We start from the raw sequence: 16,462 nt of genomic DNA on the forward strand, positions 1-16,462 counted from the left end.
GCTTACATGTTCACTGATTTGGCTTTCCTCCTGCAGTCGGCATCATTGCGTGTGTTTTGTGAGATGGAGGAGGACTTTGTGGATTGATGTTGGACAAATGGGCTAATGCTGGACTTATGGGCTTGGACAGCACTGGGTTGGGATGCTTCTTAATGTACATTTACCCTTTACCCAGACTAACACACTGGTATTCTTGACCTTTATCCAAGATCCATTTGATATCAGCAATGATACTCTGATTACTGCTTCCATGGGCTTGGATTGTGGATCCAAGTAAAATTGAATACTTAATGACTTCATTTTTATATGTTGCATTTATTGTGTCACTTATTAGTCCAGTTGTGCAGATTTTTATTTTATTCTGAGGTGTCATCCACACTGAAGGTTGTATTTTTTTATTATTCATTAGTAAGTGCTTTATATCCTCTTCTCTTTCTTTTTAAAATTTTTTTTTATTTTTTCTCTTCTCTTTCAACAAGCAAAGTCATGTCATCTGCGTACCGCAGGAGGTGAATGAGCCTGCCTCCACTCCTGACCCAGCATTCTTCTTTTTTTTTTTTTTTAATATGGAACGCTTCACGAATTTGCGTGTCATCCTTGCACAGGGGCCATGCTAATCTCTGTATCGTTCCAATTTTAGTATATGTGCTGCCGAAGCGAGCACTGTCGCAGCATTCTTCTCAGACAGTTTCTTCCACATACCGATTGTGATCCATGCAGTAGAATCATAACCTTGCAAGTCTGCTGGAATGATGAGGAAGTCCCTGAGAAATGGAGAGCAAGCAATATTCAATTGCAGGAGAAAACCCCAATGTAAAACACCTGCAGTAGAACATTGAGACACAACAGAGAGGTACTTGGGCATTCTTCCACCTCAGCAGATGGACGGGAGAGTGACTCCTGTGGCGAAGGACCAATAAAGCCCCTCTCCCCCTCCAGCCTGTATTCCGCCAAGGGAATGACAGCGGAGGCATCAGTCTCCTGATGAGAGCAATGAGTAGAAGCACCTGGGCCAGAGAGACAGGACATTAGTTCATAGTAGTGATGTGATGGTCCCCTTGAAAAGACTGGATACTGGTGCACCCTAACCAGCAGCACGTCCTAACCCTGTCTTCAAATGCCTGGAAATAAGGAACTATATCATCCGATTCCCATGTGGGCTAACAAGGAATTTTAGATATTAAGATAATCCCCAGAAGAGTTCTGTGCACTCACAACCTGTACGTAGATTAAAGGGCACTTGTTCAAACAGAACTAAGGGATGCTCATGGTTTAAAATTGGGGAGCGTATGCAGTAGGGATGTATTCTTTCCCTTACTTATTCAATCTATATGCTGAACAAATAATTTGAGAAATCAGGTGAACAAATAATTTGAGAATCTGGAGTGGAGGAAAGCTTATTATCAATCTATGATAGGCAGATGGCATCACCTAGCTTCCAGAAAGGGAAGCGAACTTGACGTGCTTGCTCATACCTCGCACGTTGCTATTGTTGTTAGGTACCATCGAATAATTCTCACACCGAGCTGCTCTACTTCAACAGAACAAAAGATTGCCCTGTCCCGTGTCATCCTCATAAGTGATATTTTTGAACTCATTGTTACAGCCACGGTCAAATTCATCTGATCAAGGGCCTTCTCTTTCCTTCTGGCTTTGGACTTGACCAAACATGATGTCTTTTTCCAGGGCCTGGGCTCTCCTGATACTATGTCCAAAGTGTGTGAGACAAAGTTTCACTATCCTTGCTTCTAAGGAGCATTCTTGATATAGCTAAACTTACACCAAGACAGACTTGTTTGTTCTTCTGGCAGTCCGTAATACTTTCAAGACTCTTTACCAACACCATCATTCAAATGCATCCATTTTTCTACAGAATTCTATATTCACTGTCCAATGGTCAAGGGCAAATAAGGCAATTAAATTATCAAGCCTTGGGCGAGGTTCATCTTAATCCTCAAGGGACATCCTTCCTTGCTGTTTAATGCTTTAAAGAGATCCTCTGAACCAGCTTTGCCCAATGCAGCTCATCTTTCATTTCTTGACTGCTGCTTCAATGAGCATTGATTGTTGATCCAAGTAAAATGAAATCCTTGAAAACTTCAGCCTTTCCTCCTTTGATAATGATGTTGTGTATTGGTCCAGCTGTGAGACTTTCAGCCTCCTTTACATTGAGCCGTAATCCACACTGGATGCTGCAGTCTTTGATCTTCATTAGCAAGTGACTGGAGACATCCATGCTTTCAGCAAGCAAGATTATGTCATCTGCAGACTGCAGTTCATTAATAAACCTTCCTCCGATTCTGATGCTAAAGTCTTCTTCATACAATCCAGCTTCTTGGATTATTTGCTCAGCATGTAAATTGGAAAATATGGTGAAAGGATACAACCCTAGTACCCAGCTTTCCTGACTTCAAACCACGCAGTATTTCTTCATTCTGCCCACACAACTGCTTCTTGGTGTAGATCCAAAGTCCACAAGAGCACAGCTAAGTGTTCTGGAATGCCCCTTCTTCTCAGTGCTACCCATAGTTTGACATGATCCACAGAGACGTGTGTCTTTACATAGTAAATAAAACACCAAGTCAACGTCTCTCTTATAGTCTTTGCTTTCAACCAAGATCCATCTGATGACAGCAGCGGTAAGCCTTATTCCACAGCCTCTTCTGAATCTAGCTGGAATTTCTGGCAGTTCTCTATGTACTACTGCACTCGCCTTTGAGGCCTGCTGAATTCGTCTTCAGTACATTTGTTTGTTGTGATATTATTAATGTCCAGTTGTCGATATTTTCCACATTGTGTTGGGTTGCTTGCTTTCTTTCTTTCTTTTTGGTGAAGATTTAATTATTTATTACTTCTGAAACCAATGTTGTAAGAAAAGGTGATTGTCCTCTGAATTTTTTTATTATGCCAAGACTGTATCTTCTTAAATCCTAGAAGCATACATATGTCTCAGATTTCTTTCTCCTTTATCACAGAGGTCGTCCTGATCCTCAGCTACTTATAAAATAATTGACTCTTTATATGATTATTTTGCAACATTACTGTCTCTCATGAATACTCTGAAAGAATTACTAAGCTCTTTGGCAATTCTAATGCCCTTGACTTTGTAGAATGCCTTTGTCTGTCCTCGGTGGGCTCATTTCTTTTCTTTTTATTTAAATCATTTTATTGGGGGCTTGTACAACACTTATCACAACCTATCCATCCATCCATTGTGTCAAGCACATGTGTACATTTGTTGCCATCATCATTTTCGAAACATTTTCTTTCTCCCTGAGCCCCTGCTATCAGCTCCTTATTTTTCCCCTCCCTCCCCACCTTCCCTCCCTCATGAACCATTGATAATTTATAACAATTATTATATTTTCATATTTTACACTGACTGATGTCTCCTTTCACTCATTTTTCTGTTGTCCATCCCCCTGGGAGGGGGTTATATGTAGATCATTGTGATTGGTTCCCCATTTTTTTACACCCACTTTCCTCTTCCCCTCCTGGTATTGTGACTCTCATTATTGGTCCTGAGGGGTTTATCTGTCCTGGATTCCCTGTGTTTTCAGCTCTTATCTGTTCCCATGTATATGCTCTGGCCTAGACAGATTTGTAAGGTAGAATTGGGGTCATGATAGTGGGGGGGGAGAAAGCATTAAAGAACTAGAGGAAAGTGGTATGTTTCAACAGTGCTACACTGCACAGTAGTTGGCTCATCTCTTTCTTGTGACCCTCTGTAAGGTGAAGTCTAATTGTCTACAGATGGACTTTGGGTCTCCACTCCACACTCCCCTCATTCACAATGATATGATTTTTTGTTGTTGTTCTGGCTCTTTGATGCTTGATACCTGATCCCATTGACACTTCATGATCACAAAGGTTGGGTCACCTTTCTTTGCAATGGCACCACTATGGATCTCTTCCAGTCCGTTGGCCAGATAGCCATCTGCCACATTACTTGGCACAGACTAGGGAGTGCTTTCAGAGCTTCATCAGCTTGTTGAAGCTTTCAGGTTGACATTCCATCAATTCCTGGAGCCCTGCTTTTTTATTAATGCTCTTCAGTACAGCTTCTTTCAGTAACATTGGTTCTTGATCAGATGCTACCATTCAATAGTTGGACATCGACCAATTCTTTGGTATTGTCTATTCCTTCCATCCTGTTGTGATGATTCCTGCAGCATTCAATGTTTTGCCCAAAGAATCTTTTTAATATCGAAACTCAAGGGTTGAATTTGTTATTCAATTCTCTCAGCTTAGGATATGCTGAATGTGAGGAGCTGATACCAAGGGCTCAAGTAGAAAGCAAATGTTTTGAGAATGATGAGAGCAACAAATGTACAAGTGTGCTTGACACACATGGATGGATGGATAGATTGTGATAAGAATTGTACAAGCCCCCAATATAATAATTTAAAATATATATATATATGCTGGATGTGTTCTTCATTTTGGGTTTTTTAAACGCAAGTCTCTTCTGACATCCATTCTGGTGTTTGCTTTCTTCCCCGTCTTTTCTTGGCTCTCAAATATCATATTCTTGATGCCGTCCTACAGCTCATCGGGGGCTTTCATTCATGGGGTTCAATGTTTCAATTCTATTTTTGATATGTTCTCTAAATTCAAGGTTGTATTTTGGCTCTTGTGAACTTGTTTGAATTTTTTTCAATTTCAATTTGAAGTTACATGTGAGAAACCAATGGTCTGTTCCATTCAGCCCCTGACCTTTGAGTTGTCTTAATTAATCGTCTATACTTGCTCTCTAAGTTCTAATTTCCATTGCAATGGCTACACAGAACTCACCAAAAAAAATTCATGATTAATGAGTTTCTTGAAAGAAGCAAACAAGTTGTAATACCAGTGAGAAATGTCCAAAGTTGAGTTGTCTGTCAGGACATGTTACAAAGTTCTTTCAAGTCTGCTAATAAGCGCCCAAAGGGTCATACCACTCCACTGTAAGACTCAACCCGAAGACATTCAGCTCAATCTCCATGGGTCAGCAAACTTAGCTCCTGCACTAAGTGCCCAGAAGCATCCAACTCCAGTAAGCCACAGCACTGAGCTCCGCTTCCCTGGGGTTAGCAAGCCCAACTTCCCCAGTGAAGTGCCCAGAGGCACCCACTCCACAAGTCAGCCTCCTGCACGAAAGCATTCACCTTGACTTGCTCTGTGAGTTGAGAAATCTGTTCCTGGTTCTGCTGCTGGTCCTCTGATGGTATCGCCCTCTTGTGAGTCTACAGGACATGCTCCACTCCTGCTCTTTCTAGTACCGAGCCCCTTCCTCCTGCTCCTCAGAGGGTTCGCTTTACAGGCAACAGGATGGCATTCCAGAGAATCCTGTTCACAACTATTCACAGGTGAATCCTATCTCTCCCCCACCTTCTTACCAGCCCCATGAAGGAAAAGGTCATTTGGGGGGAGTTAGACTTTGGCTTAGAAGAAGCACATTAAATAATTCACCACCCCTGCACTCTTGTTTTGGCTGACAATCTCGAACTTCTCCATTGTCTCTTCCCACGTGTGTCGATTTCATTCCTGTGGATTTCATCTGCAAAGTCCATGTATAGAGTTGCTATTTCTATCATAGGAAAAATATTTATTACAAAATCTCTGGTCTTGTACAATTTTATCATGAGATCTCTAGTTTGATTTCTGTCACCAAGGCCCTAGTTTCCAACTCGTGACCCTCCTCGTTCTATCTAACGTTCACATTCCAGTCACCAATATGATTAATGCATCTTGACTGCATGCGTGATCGATTATCAGGCTGGAGAGAGTGAAATTCTGTCATTTCTTCATCGTTGGTTGTGTCAGGCCAGGTTGACTAGAGAAACAATCCAATGGTATTCATTCATGTATGTGTAAGAAAGAACTTGATATCAAGAAGTACCGTAAGTGTATATAAGGAAACTTAAGTCCATAGTCCAATAATAGCCCATAAGTCCCTCTTCAGACTCACAAAGCCACGTGCAATGATGCAGAATGCAGGAAGACCACAGCAAAATCGTGTGGATCCAACGGAGATGGAAGCATCTCCAGGGCTCTGCCAGCAACCAGGGTCAGCCAGCAAGAAAGTGAAGGCAGGGAGAGAAGGGAGGTTCCCAGGGCCCTCTTTATGAGAAGGCCACACCCACAAGGCAGCACCATCAAGCTGTGACCTGATTGACAGTCTAAACTCCACCCCTACACTTTCACATATATTCAAGTTGACATGAAATTATGTAACTACCCTAGTAGTCTTTATGCCTGATGCATAAATTCTTATTAACTGGACTTCCTTATAAGTATGTGGATATTATCCTATCACAGACAGTGTCATATTTCAAGATAGATCTTGAGTGTCCTTTTGGATGATGGACATGACCTCACTCCCCCTGGATCTGTATCGTAAACCACAGATTATCTGACTTGAAATAGCCAATACCATTCCCTTTCAACTACCCTAGCTTTCAATTCCTGGGATATTGATCTTTATGCATTTCATTTCATATTTTGCAGCTTCCAATTTTCCAATATTTGTTTCATACATTTCATGTTCTGATTATTAATTTATGTTGGCAGCCATTTCTTTTCATTTTGAGTCCTTTCTCACTAGGAAAGGAAAGTTCTGAAAGTTTTGCTCCATTCTTGCCATTAAAGTTACCTTTGCTTTGAGGAGACAGCTCTTCCTGTGATAGTTACATAATCTTGTGTCCATTTGGGACTTGAGAGGATTATGAGTGAAGGGGTGGAGTCTGTCAATCAGATCACAGCCGATGAGGTCTTTGTGTGGGTATGGCCTTCTCCTGAGAATTCTGGGAACTCCTGGATTTCCTCCTTGGAAACAGAAGACACACTCTCTCTCTGCTGACTCCCTGCAAGCCATCCCTGAGGAGGAGCCACATGGACCTACCCTGATGCAGCCCTGGAAGCTGGAGAAGCCACGTAGAGAGCTCTGTCAACACTGAAATGCTCACAATGCCACTGGATCCAAAGACTTTTTACCCACTGGCCTGTGATCGTCCTGCATTCAACGTCATTGGATGTATTTTGTGTGTCTGAGAGAACTTTAGAGATTGATATCGGACATACGGGCTAATATCGGACTTAAGGGCTTGGTCTGGACTGGGTTGAGATGCTTTCTTAATGCACAATTACCCTTTATATAAAACACTCTCTTATACACATTTGCGTGTTTATGAATTTGTTTCTCTAGTCTACCCAGGCTCGCACACTTCCCCAGTTGTATTTGGTGTGTCTGAAGAGGACTTTAGAGATTGGTATCAGACATATGGGCTAATATCAGAATTAGGTGCTTGGTCTAGACTGGGTTGAGATGCTTTCTTAATGCACAATTACCCTTTATGTAAAACTCTCTCTTCTCCACAAATGCATGTTTATGAATTTGTTTCTCTAGTCCAGCCATGCTCGCACACTTTCCCAGTTGTATCTTGAGCATCTTCCAGCGCGAGGGACTCACCTTCGCCACTACATTTGACAATGGGCCGCTGCTGTTCATAAGACTTTCAGTGGCCAGTTCATCCAAAGTGGAGAAGACAGAGGTCTTCTCTCTAGTCGGGTCTTAGTTGAGAGCTCCACTGAAGCATGTCCACCCTGGGTGCTCCTGCTGACATTGGAACTGCTGGTGACGTAGCCTCCAGCATCACAACAGCACACGAGCCACCCTGGGATAGCAAACTGACAGACGAGTAGTGGGCCTCTACACAGAGAACAAATCCTTACCATCGGACTAATCAGCCGCATCATGGTAAATGGGGAAGAGAGTGAAGTTCATTTCATCCTTCTTGGATTTAAGCTATGTAAGCAGTCGAACAGAAATCAAGCAATGCACTGCATTGGACCAATCTTCTGCAAAAGTCCCCTTTAATCACTGTCACCAAAAAATCAAGAAGAGGTTTTCATTCTGAAAGAACCCTCATTTGAGGGTTGCCAGGGACAGGAAGGACAGGAAGGCTAAATCACCAGCTAGAGGGTAAACGCATGTTACCGTGGGTGAAGAGGAAGGCATGATACAATCAGAGGGCGGCCCGTGGGAAAAACGATGGGATAAAGCAAGAATCGAACACGAAAGAGGAAAATGCTGTTGCCTGCCTAATCCTGCCACAGGGATGATTTATAATCAGATGTGGGGATAGATACACAGGCTGAAGGGGTAAAGGGCATAGATCAGGAATATATCCACAAATAAAAATAGGTTTAGCAGAGAATATTTGTACATGGGTACTTACCTTTGTGACAAATATATCCGTGAGCATACAAAGGGCAGATCTGTGGAAATGCCTTAGGCGTAACCAAACACCTGGAGGGAGGGAGTCCCTGGACCTGGGAGCTCGGCCCTAGTCTCCGGGATACCAGGGTCAATAGCCACAACAGAGTCCGCAAGGACAGTGTCCTACTTACTGCGTTGCTGAGCACCCCCTGGGGTTTTAAGAGCTTCTGGGTGGCCTCCTAAGGTGCAACTATTGGTCTCTCCCTGTCTGGAGAAGAGAAACGTGAAGAAAATCAAGACCATTGGTCCACTGGACTCAAGAGTCACACAAGCACCAAGCGTCAGGACCCTGAGAGCAGAAAAGCTGGCTGGGACCCAGGTACCAGCACCAACTGCTCAGAATCAAAGGACCTGGGTAGGGCGGGAGAAAATGTGAAACAAAATGCAAATCTTACAAAAAGACCAGTGGACTGCTGTGAGAGAGCCTGGTAAAACCCCTCAAATTAAGACACTTTAGTCACTGGACTTATCCCCACGGCTCATTTTTCAGTCAAACAACAGACAGGTCTAGGAGGGGAACAATAGCGCAAGGAAGGAATGAACACTTCAGAAGGATCCGCCGTTGGAAATCAAAGGAGCAGCATCTGCTGGAAGGTCAGAGGGTTTGGAAAGAAGAAGGAATGGAAACAGGAAACACAGGGAGGGAGAGAGGGAGGCAGGGAGGGAAGGAGGTAGGGAGGGAGGAAATGAGGGAGGGAGGGAGTGGGTGTTCCATTGAGGCGATTGCAGTGAGAGGGAGGCAGCATTACATTAGCAATGTTACATGTAAGTACGATGATCTGTTCCACATCTCTTCACCCAATTCATACTACAAATTTCTTAAGTGTTGAAAATTAAATATGCCACTTTGATCAACCCAAACCATGGTCTTTTTAGTCATTTATATGCATGCGAAAGCTGCCCAATGAAAAAGGAAGATCAAAGAAGAATTGACATATTCAAATTGTGATATTGGTGGAGAACATTAATCATGCCGTGGACTGCCTGCAGGACATTAAGGAAGACATCCAATGTGCTGTTAGAAGGTACGATGGTACCGCCTCCCTGGGGACAGACGACAGAGAAGTAGGTGAAGGGAGACTTCGATCAGTGTAAGACATGAAAAAATAATAACAATTTATAAATTATCAAGGGTTCATGAGGGAGGGGGGAAATGAGGAGCTGATACCAAGGGCTCTAGTAGAAAGCAAATGTTTTGAGAATGATGATGGCAACAAATCTACAAATGTGCTTGACACATGGATATAAGCATGGATTGTGATAAGAGTTGTACGAGCCCCCAATAAAATTATTTTTAAAAATCAGATTTAATTCAAAAAAATAAATAAATCAGCATTCATGACTCCTGGAAGAAGAAAAGAAGAGTTGTACGAGCCCCAATAAAATGATAAATTTTTAAAAGGCAAGAGGGTGAGCTCATCTGACTTACTTTGGACATGTCATCGTGCTTAGTAAAGCAGAGGGTGGGTGGAAGAAGACATCATGCTTAGTAAAATACTCACCAAAAGATCCCTGCCATCGAGTTGATGCTGCCTCATAGTGACCCTATAGGAGAGGGCAGAACTGCCCTTGCAGGTTTCCGATTCTATAACTATTGCAGTAACAAGCCCAGTCTTTCTCCTAAGGGGCAGCTAGTGGTTTTCACCTGGCAAATCACAGCCCAATGTGTAACCACTGCACCACCAGCGCTCCCAGTGGTAAAATACAGGACCACTGAAAAGGAGAGAGCCCCTCAATGACATGGTCCAGTGGCTGTCGCAATGGACTCAAACATAGTAAGGTAGCATTTCATTCTGTTATACCTGAGGTTGCTATGAGTTGGAGCATGCTCAATGGTATGTGATCGCAAGAATGACAAAATGTTTGGGGGAAATTCTAACATCAAAACTGAGAAACACAACTCCCCATAAAACAGATCCTTGATACCTAAGAAAATGAAATTAATAAAGCAAATAGATTTTCATTCTTCTCTCTTTTAAATCCAGGTAGAGAAAATAGTTCTCGCTGTCTTATGCCTGAACATCATCTTTGAAATTCACAAGCCAAGAATTTCCTTTATATTCTGGTGTTACTGTTTAATTTACTCTAAAGCAAAGGATAACTCAGAATTTAGCTATCTGAATAGAGAAAGGGTTACATACCAACACATACATTTAAATTCCAGAATACTTTCCCAGCACAAATAAAATTATGTTAATATGTTACAATATTAATGCAACAAAGAGAAGTTGTGTTATTTCACATCAATATAAGAACAATGAACAAAAATATTGACTTTTGAGGTGCCTCACATTAGAACAAAATCTAATAAAAATATCAGACTTATAGTTAAGATAATGAATAAAAATGTCATGAGTTAGTAGTCATGGTGACTGAATGGACCCTAAAACGATTACCCTGAGATAAACTTTAAATCATAAAATATCTCCTGAAAGTGGGTGCATAAGCAAATGTGGTGAAGAAAGCTGATGGTGCCTGCCTATCAAAATATATAGGCGTATGGGATCTTACAGGCTTGAAGATAAAGAAGCGGCCATCTAGCTCAGAAGCAACAAAGTCCACATGGAAGAACACACCAGCCTGTGTGATCGAGTGGTCTGGAAGGGATCAGTTACCAAGCATCAAAGAACAAAAAATCATATCATTGACTGCACACCTCCATGATAGGATCGCTGAAGACAAATGGGTGCATAAGCAAATGTGGTGAAGAAAGCTGATGGTGCCCGGCTATCAAAAGAGATAGTGTCTGGGGTCTTAAAGGCTTGAAGGTGAACAAGCGGCCATCTAGCTCAGAAGCAAAAAAGCCCACATGGAAGAAGCACACCGGCCAGTGCGATCACGAGGTGCCAAGGGACCAGGTATGAGGCATCATGCAAAAAAAAAAAAAAAAGATATATGTGTGTGTGTGTGTATATATATATATATATATATATATATATATATATATATCATATTAAATGAAGGGGGAAGTGCAGAGTGGAGATCCAAGGCCCAAGTGTCGGCCAATGGAGATCCCCTCATAGAGGGGTTTAGGAGAGGAGATGGGTTAATTAGGGTGTGAGATAGTATCGATGAAGAACACAGCTTTCCCCCAGATCCTGGATACTTCCTCCCCCCAACTACCATGATCCTAATTCTACCTTGCAGGCCTGGATAGGGCAGAGGCTGTACACTGGTACATATGAGGACTGGAGGTACAGGGAATCCAGGGTGGATGATACCTTCAGGACCAAGGGTGTGAGGGGCGATGCTGGGAGAGTGGAGGGTGAGTGGGTTGGAAAGGGGGAACTGATTACAAGGATCCACATGTGACCTCCTCCTTGGGAGATGGACGGCAGAGAAGGGGGGGAAGGGAGACTCCGGATAGGGCAAGATATGACAAAATAAAATGTATAAATTGCCAAGGGCACATGAGAGAGGGGGAAGCAGGGAGGGAGGGGGGAAAAAAAGGACCTGATGCAAAGGCCTTAAGTGGAGAGCAAATGCTTTGAGAATGATTGGGGCAGGGAATGTATGGATGTGCTTTATACAATTGATGTATGTATATGTATGCATTGTGATAAGAGTTGTATGAGTCCCTAATAAAATGTAAAAAAAAATGTTTTACAAGTCACTAATAAAATGACTTTTCTTTTAATTTCCTGAAGTCTTCTTGAAACTGAACTGTGGTTTAGCTTAACCAGAAAAGAATGTCTATTGTGAGCATCATGCTCTATTAATATTTATCTAACTCCAAAGATCAAGCTGATAACAGCAATTTAAGAGATCAGATAGAAAACTTAGGGGCCAGTGAGCTTATGTCAGCGGCAGAAGAACAACTCAAAAGAGGAGGGTGAGAATTATTGTACAACTTGGTGTCAGGTCATTGACTTGTATGTGCAGAGGCTGTTGAACTGGTTCCTGCTTATCTATATTTAAGGAGCCCTGGTGATATGGTGGTTACATGTTGGGCTGCAAACTGCATAGTGGGCAGTTCGAAACCACTGGCAAATCCACAGGAAGAATATTGGGCTTTCTACTCCCATAAACAATTAGTCTCCGAAGCCCGAGAGGGGTCACTATGAGTCAACATTGATTTTATGGCAATGAGTTTTGGGTGGGACTTTGTTGTTGTTGTTGCTGTTGTTGTTTTGTCTTTTGCTGTATAATTTTTTTTAATGGTTGATAGGTTTATTTAAGCAAGAATACAGTCAGTCATTATCGCCAAACTTAATATCGGTGCTCTACACGCTCAGAGGAACTTCTCTAGTCACCGACTATAGAAATGATCCCTGAAAGTATAGTCTTGCTGTATAAATATTTTTAAACAAAATAAATTATTTTAAGAATATCATTAGTCAAAATTTCCCTTCGAATACCTAATGAAATGAACAATAAAAGGTAAAACACACACACACACACCCCTATGGGCCAAGCCAGATAAGGGTGAAGGAAAGAAGCAACAGAATCCAGAACAAATGGAGAAGTCCAACAGAGCACAGCATCTACCTCCCACTACATCTCTCACGAGCCTTATTAGTAAGTGGTAAAATCCTGAAAATCTTTGCTGATGCCGTCAAATCTGGAGTAACATGGTCCCTATTGAAGGATGAGGAAGGTAATCAATGGGGCCACCTCTCACACAAAAGAGGGGTACAGAGTTACCCACTGGAGTGGAAAACATGTTCCAAAGAGGCAGAAATCCAAATGAACAATAGACTTTGAAAAAAAATGCTTAAAGGCTACAGAAACATCTCTGTAGTGCAAAAGGTTTATTTAGCTTGCTGCGGCAAGAGCAAAATCTCTCCCTGGGCCCTGTGGAGGTCTGAGCAGAAAGCTGGGAGATTTTTTTTTTAATAGATTTCTGTTTGTGCTGGATTATTCCAAGAAAGATTAAAGAAGCTGGGGCCAGTTGTGGATTAAAAGTTGTCCAGAAGGTGGGACAGTTGAGGGGCTAGATTGCTTCCATAACTTTAATCTAGTAAGAGGATAAGCAAGACAGAAGTTGTCTTCAGGAAAGGAACTGCAGTCACCTGGGTTAGTTAGAAGTAGAGGTGAAGAAAGCTGATGGTTTCCAATTATCAACAGATACAATGTTTGGGGTCTTAAAGGCTTGAAGATGAACAGGCGGTCATCTGGCTGAGAAACAATAAAGCCCACATGGAAGAAGCACACCAGCTGGCATGATGATGGAGTGTCAAAGGGAACAGGTATCAGGCAACAAAGAACAAAAAATCATATCACTGTGCATGAGGAGGAGTGCGGAATGGAGACCCAAAGTCCACCTGTGGGCAACTGGACATCCTCTGACAGAAGGGTTGCAGGGAGGAGAAGGGTCAGTCAGGGTGCAGTGCAGCAATGATGAAACATACAACTTTCCTCTAGTTCTTAAATGCTTCCTCCCCATCCCCCCACCCACTATCATGATCCCAATTCTACCTTACAAATCTGGCTGGACCGGAGGATGCACACTGGTACAGATGGGAACTGGAAACACGGAATCCAGGACAGATGATCCCTTCCGGATCAGTGGGGAAAATGGCGATACCGGGAGGGTGGAGAGAAGGTCGGGGAGAAGAGGGGAACAAATTACAAGGATCTACATATAACCTCCTCCCTGGGAGATGGACAGCAGAGAAGTGGGTGAAGAGAACCATCAGATGGTATAAGATATGACAAAATAGTCAGTGGTTTGTTTTTGTTGTTTTGTTGTCTGGTTGTATACTGTTGCTTTGTTTTCCTCTGTCTAGTTTTCGTGCATGTTAGTGACTCCACAGGTCTGTCTGAATAGGACAGGCTGGATGAACTATCTGGAGGAAAAACAACGGGACCGACAGTTCCGGGGGGACTTGGGGTGGGGGGGTGGGGGGGGTAAGGAAGTGGTGTTAACAAACCCAGGGACAAGGGAAAAACATGGGACCCCAAATGGTAGAGAAGTGGGAGTGGCAGGCCTGGTGGGAAATGATCAAGGGTAAGGTTGCTTAGAGAAGAGGTATACTCTAGCCCAGGTGGCGATGAAGCATGGTAGTAGGGCAGGAGGAAAGTCAAGGGAGATGGAGGAAAGAGCTAGGAGTCAAAGGGCATTCATGGAGGTCTAGACAAAGACATGTACATGCAAATATATATAGGAGGATGGGGAAATAGATCTATGTGTCTATATTTATAGGTCAAGTATTAAGGTGGCGGAAGGACCTTGGGCCTCTACTCAAACACTCCCTCAATGCATGAATACCTTCTTTTATTAAATTGGAACTCTATGATGCTCACTCTCCCGACACAACGGCTGGAGCCAAAGTGTGTGAACAAGTAAATGTGGTGAAGAAAGCTGATGGTGCCCGGCTATCAAAAGAGATAGTGACTGGGGTCTTAAAGGCTTGAAGATAAACAAGCGGCCATCTAGCTCAGAAGCAACAAAGTCCACATGGAAGAACACACCAGCCTGAGTGAGCGAGTGGTCCCAAAGGGATCAGTTACCAGGCATCAAAGAACAAAAAAATCATATCATTGACTGCACACCTCCATGATAGGATCGCTGAAGACAAATGGGTGCATAAGCAAATGTGGTGAAGAAAGCTGATGGTGCCCGGCTATCAAAAGAGATAGTGTCTGGGGTCTTAAAGGCTTGAAGGTGCACAAGCGGCCATCTAGCTCAGAAGCAAATAAGCCCACATGGAAGAAGCACACCGGCCAGTGCGATCACGAGGTGCCCAAGGGACCAGGTATAAGGCATCATGCAAAAAAAAAAAAAAGATATGTGTGTGTTTGTATGTGTATATATGTGTATATGTATATATGTATGTATATATATGTATATATATATCATATTAAATGAAGGGGGAAGTGCAGAGTGGAGACCCAAGGCCCAAGTGTTGACCAATGGAGATCCCCTCATAGAGGGGTTTAGGAGAGGAGATGGGTTAATTAGGGAGTGAGGTAATATCGATGAAGAACACAGCTTTCCCCCGGATCCTGGTTGCTTCCTCCCCCCAACTACCATGATCCGAATTCTACCTTGCAGGGCTGGATAGGACAGAGGCTGTACACTGGTGCATATGAGGGTTGGAGGTACAGGGAATCCAGGGTGGATAATACCTTCAGGACCAAGGGTGTGAGGGACGATGCTGGGAGAGTGGAGGGTGAGTGGGTTGGAAAGGGGGAACTGATTACAAGGATCCACATGTGACCTCTTCCCTGGGAGAGGGACAGCAGAGAAGGGGGGAAGGGAGACTCCGGATAGGGCAAGATATGACAAAACAACGATGTATAAATTACCAAGGGCATATGAGGGAGGGGAGAATGGGGAGGGAGGAGGGGAAAAAAAAAGAGGACCTGATGCAAGGGGCTTAAGTGGAGAGCAAATGCCTTGAGAATGATTGGGGCAGGGAATGTATGGATGTGCTTTATACAATTGATGTATGTATATGTATGGATTGTGGTAAGAGTTGTATGAGTCCCTAATAAAATGTAAAAGAAGAAAAGAGAAAAAAATGATTAGGGCAAAGACTGTACAGATGTGCTTGATACAATTGATGTATGTATATATATGAATGGTGAAAAGAATTGTATGAGCCCCAATAAATTGTTAAAATTAAAAAAAAAGATATGACAAAATAATAATTAATAAATTATCAAAGGTTCATGGGGGAGGGGAGCAGAGAGTGAGGGGAAAAGTGAGGAGCAGACACCAGGGGCTCAAGTAGAGAGTAAATGTATTGAGAATGATGAGGGCAACAAATGTACAAAGGTGCTTGACACAATGGATGTGTGTGCAGATTGTGTTAAGCGTATGAGCCCCCATTCAAATGATTTAATAAATAAAATAAAATTAGTGGGGGGTGTTCAATTGTTTTTATTGGCTTTGAAGTGGCCTTGTCTTGGCTTTTGCCCAGATAACCTCACAGGATGCCCTGTCCCACATTGTTTGTACTTCAGAAAGTATTAGGAAAGCTCAGCTGAGAACCTCATGGTCTAACCTCTGAGACAGGTTAGGAAAGGGAGGCAGGATTGTTCTACCTCCGTATTTCAAGGTCAGGCCTATACATCTGGACTCAATCATAGCCCATGTCCAGTTAACATTTAAGCATGTGGCATATTACAATAGCTTATGTCATTTTTCATTTCTTTCTCCCTGGCTAAATAATGTGATTTTCTCCCCAATAAGAATAAGGTGTTTTACGTCCACTCCTGGGTCTGCAGCAGTCAGCATTTGGCTGGCTCTGAGTA

At 42.8% G+C, this 16,462-nt stretch overlaps 1 non-coding gene and 1 pseudogene across 1 annotated transcript; both read right to left on the bottom strand.

The window, feature by feature from the left end:
* Nucleotides 1-560: 560 nt before the first annotated feature.
* Nucleotides 561-664, bottom strand: LOC142441966 (U6 spliceosomal RNA). Its single transcript, XR_012783240.1, has one exon. It is a non-coding gene; the product is annotated as a U6 spliceosomal RNA (small nuclear RNA).
* An 11,770-nt stretch (nt 665-12,434) lies between these two features.
* On the bottom strand, nt 12,435-12,547 carry LOC142441884 (small nucleolar RNA U3; annotated as a pseudogene).
* Between the last annotated feature and the right edge of the window lie 3,915 nt (nt 12,548-16,462).

This window comes from Tenrec ecaudatus, chromosome 2 (genome assembly GCF_050624435.1).
Source record: "Tenrec ecaudatus isolate mTenEca1 chromosome 2, mTenEca1.hap1, whole genome shotgun sequence".
Taxonomy (NCBI): Eukaryota; Metazoa; Chordata; class Mammalia; order Afrosoricida; family Tenrecidae; genus Tenrec; species Tenrec ecaudatus.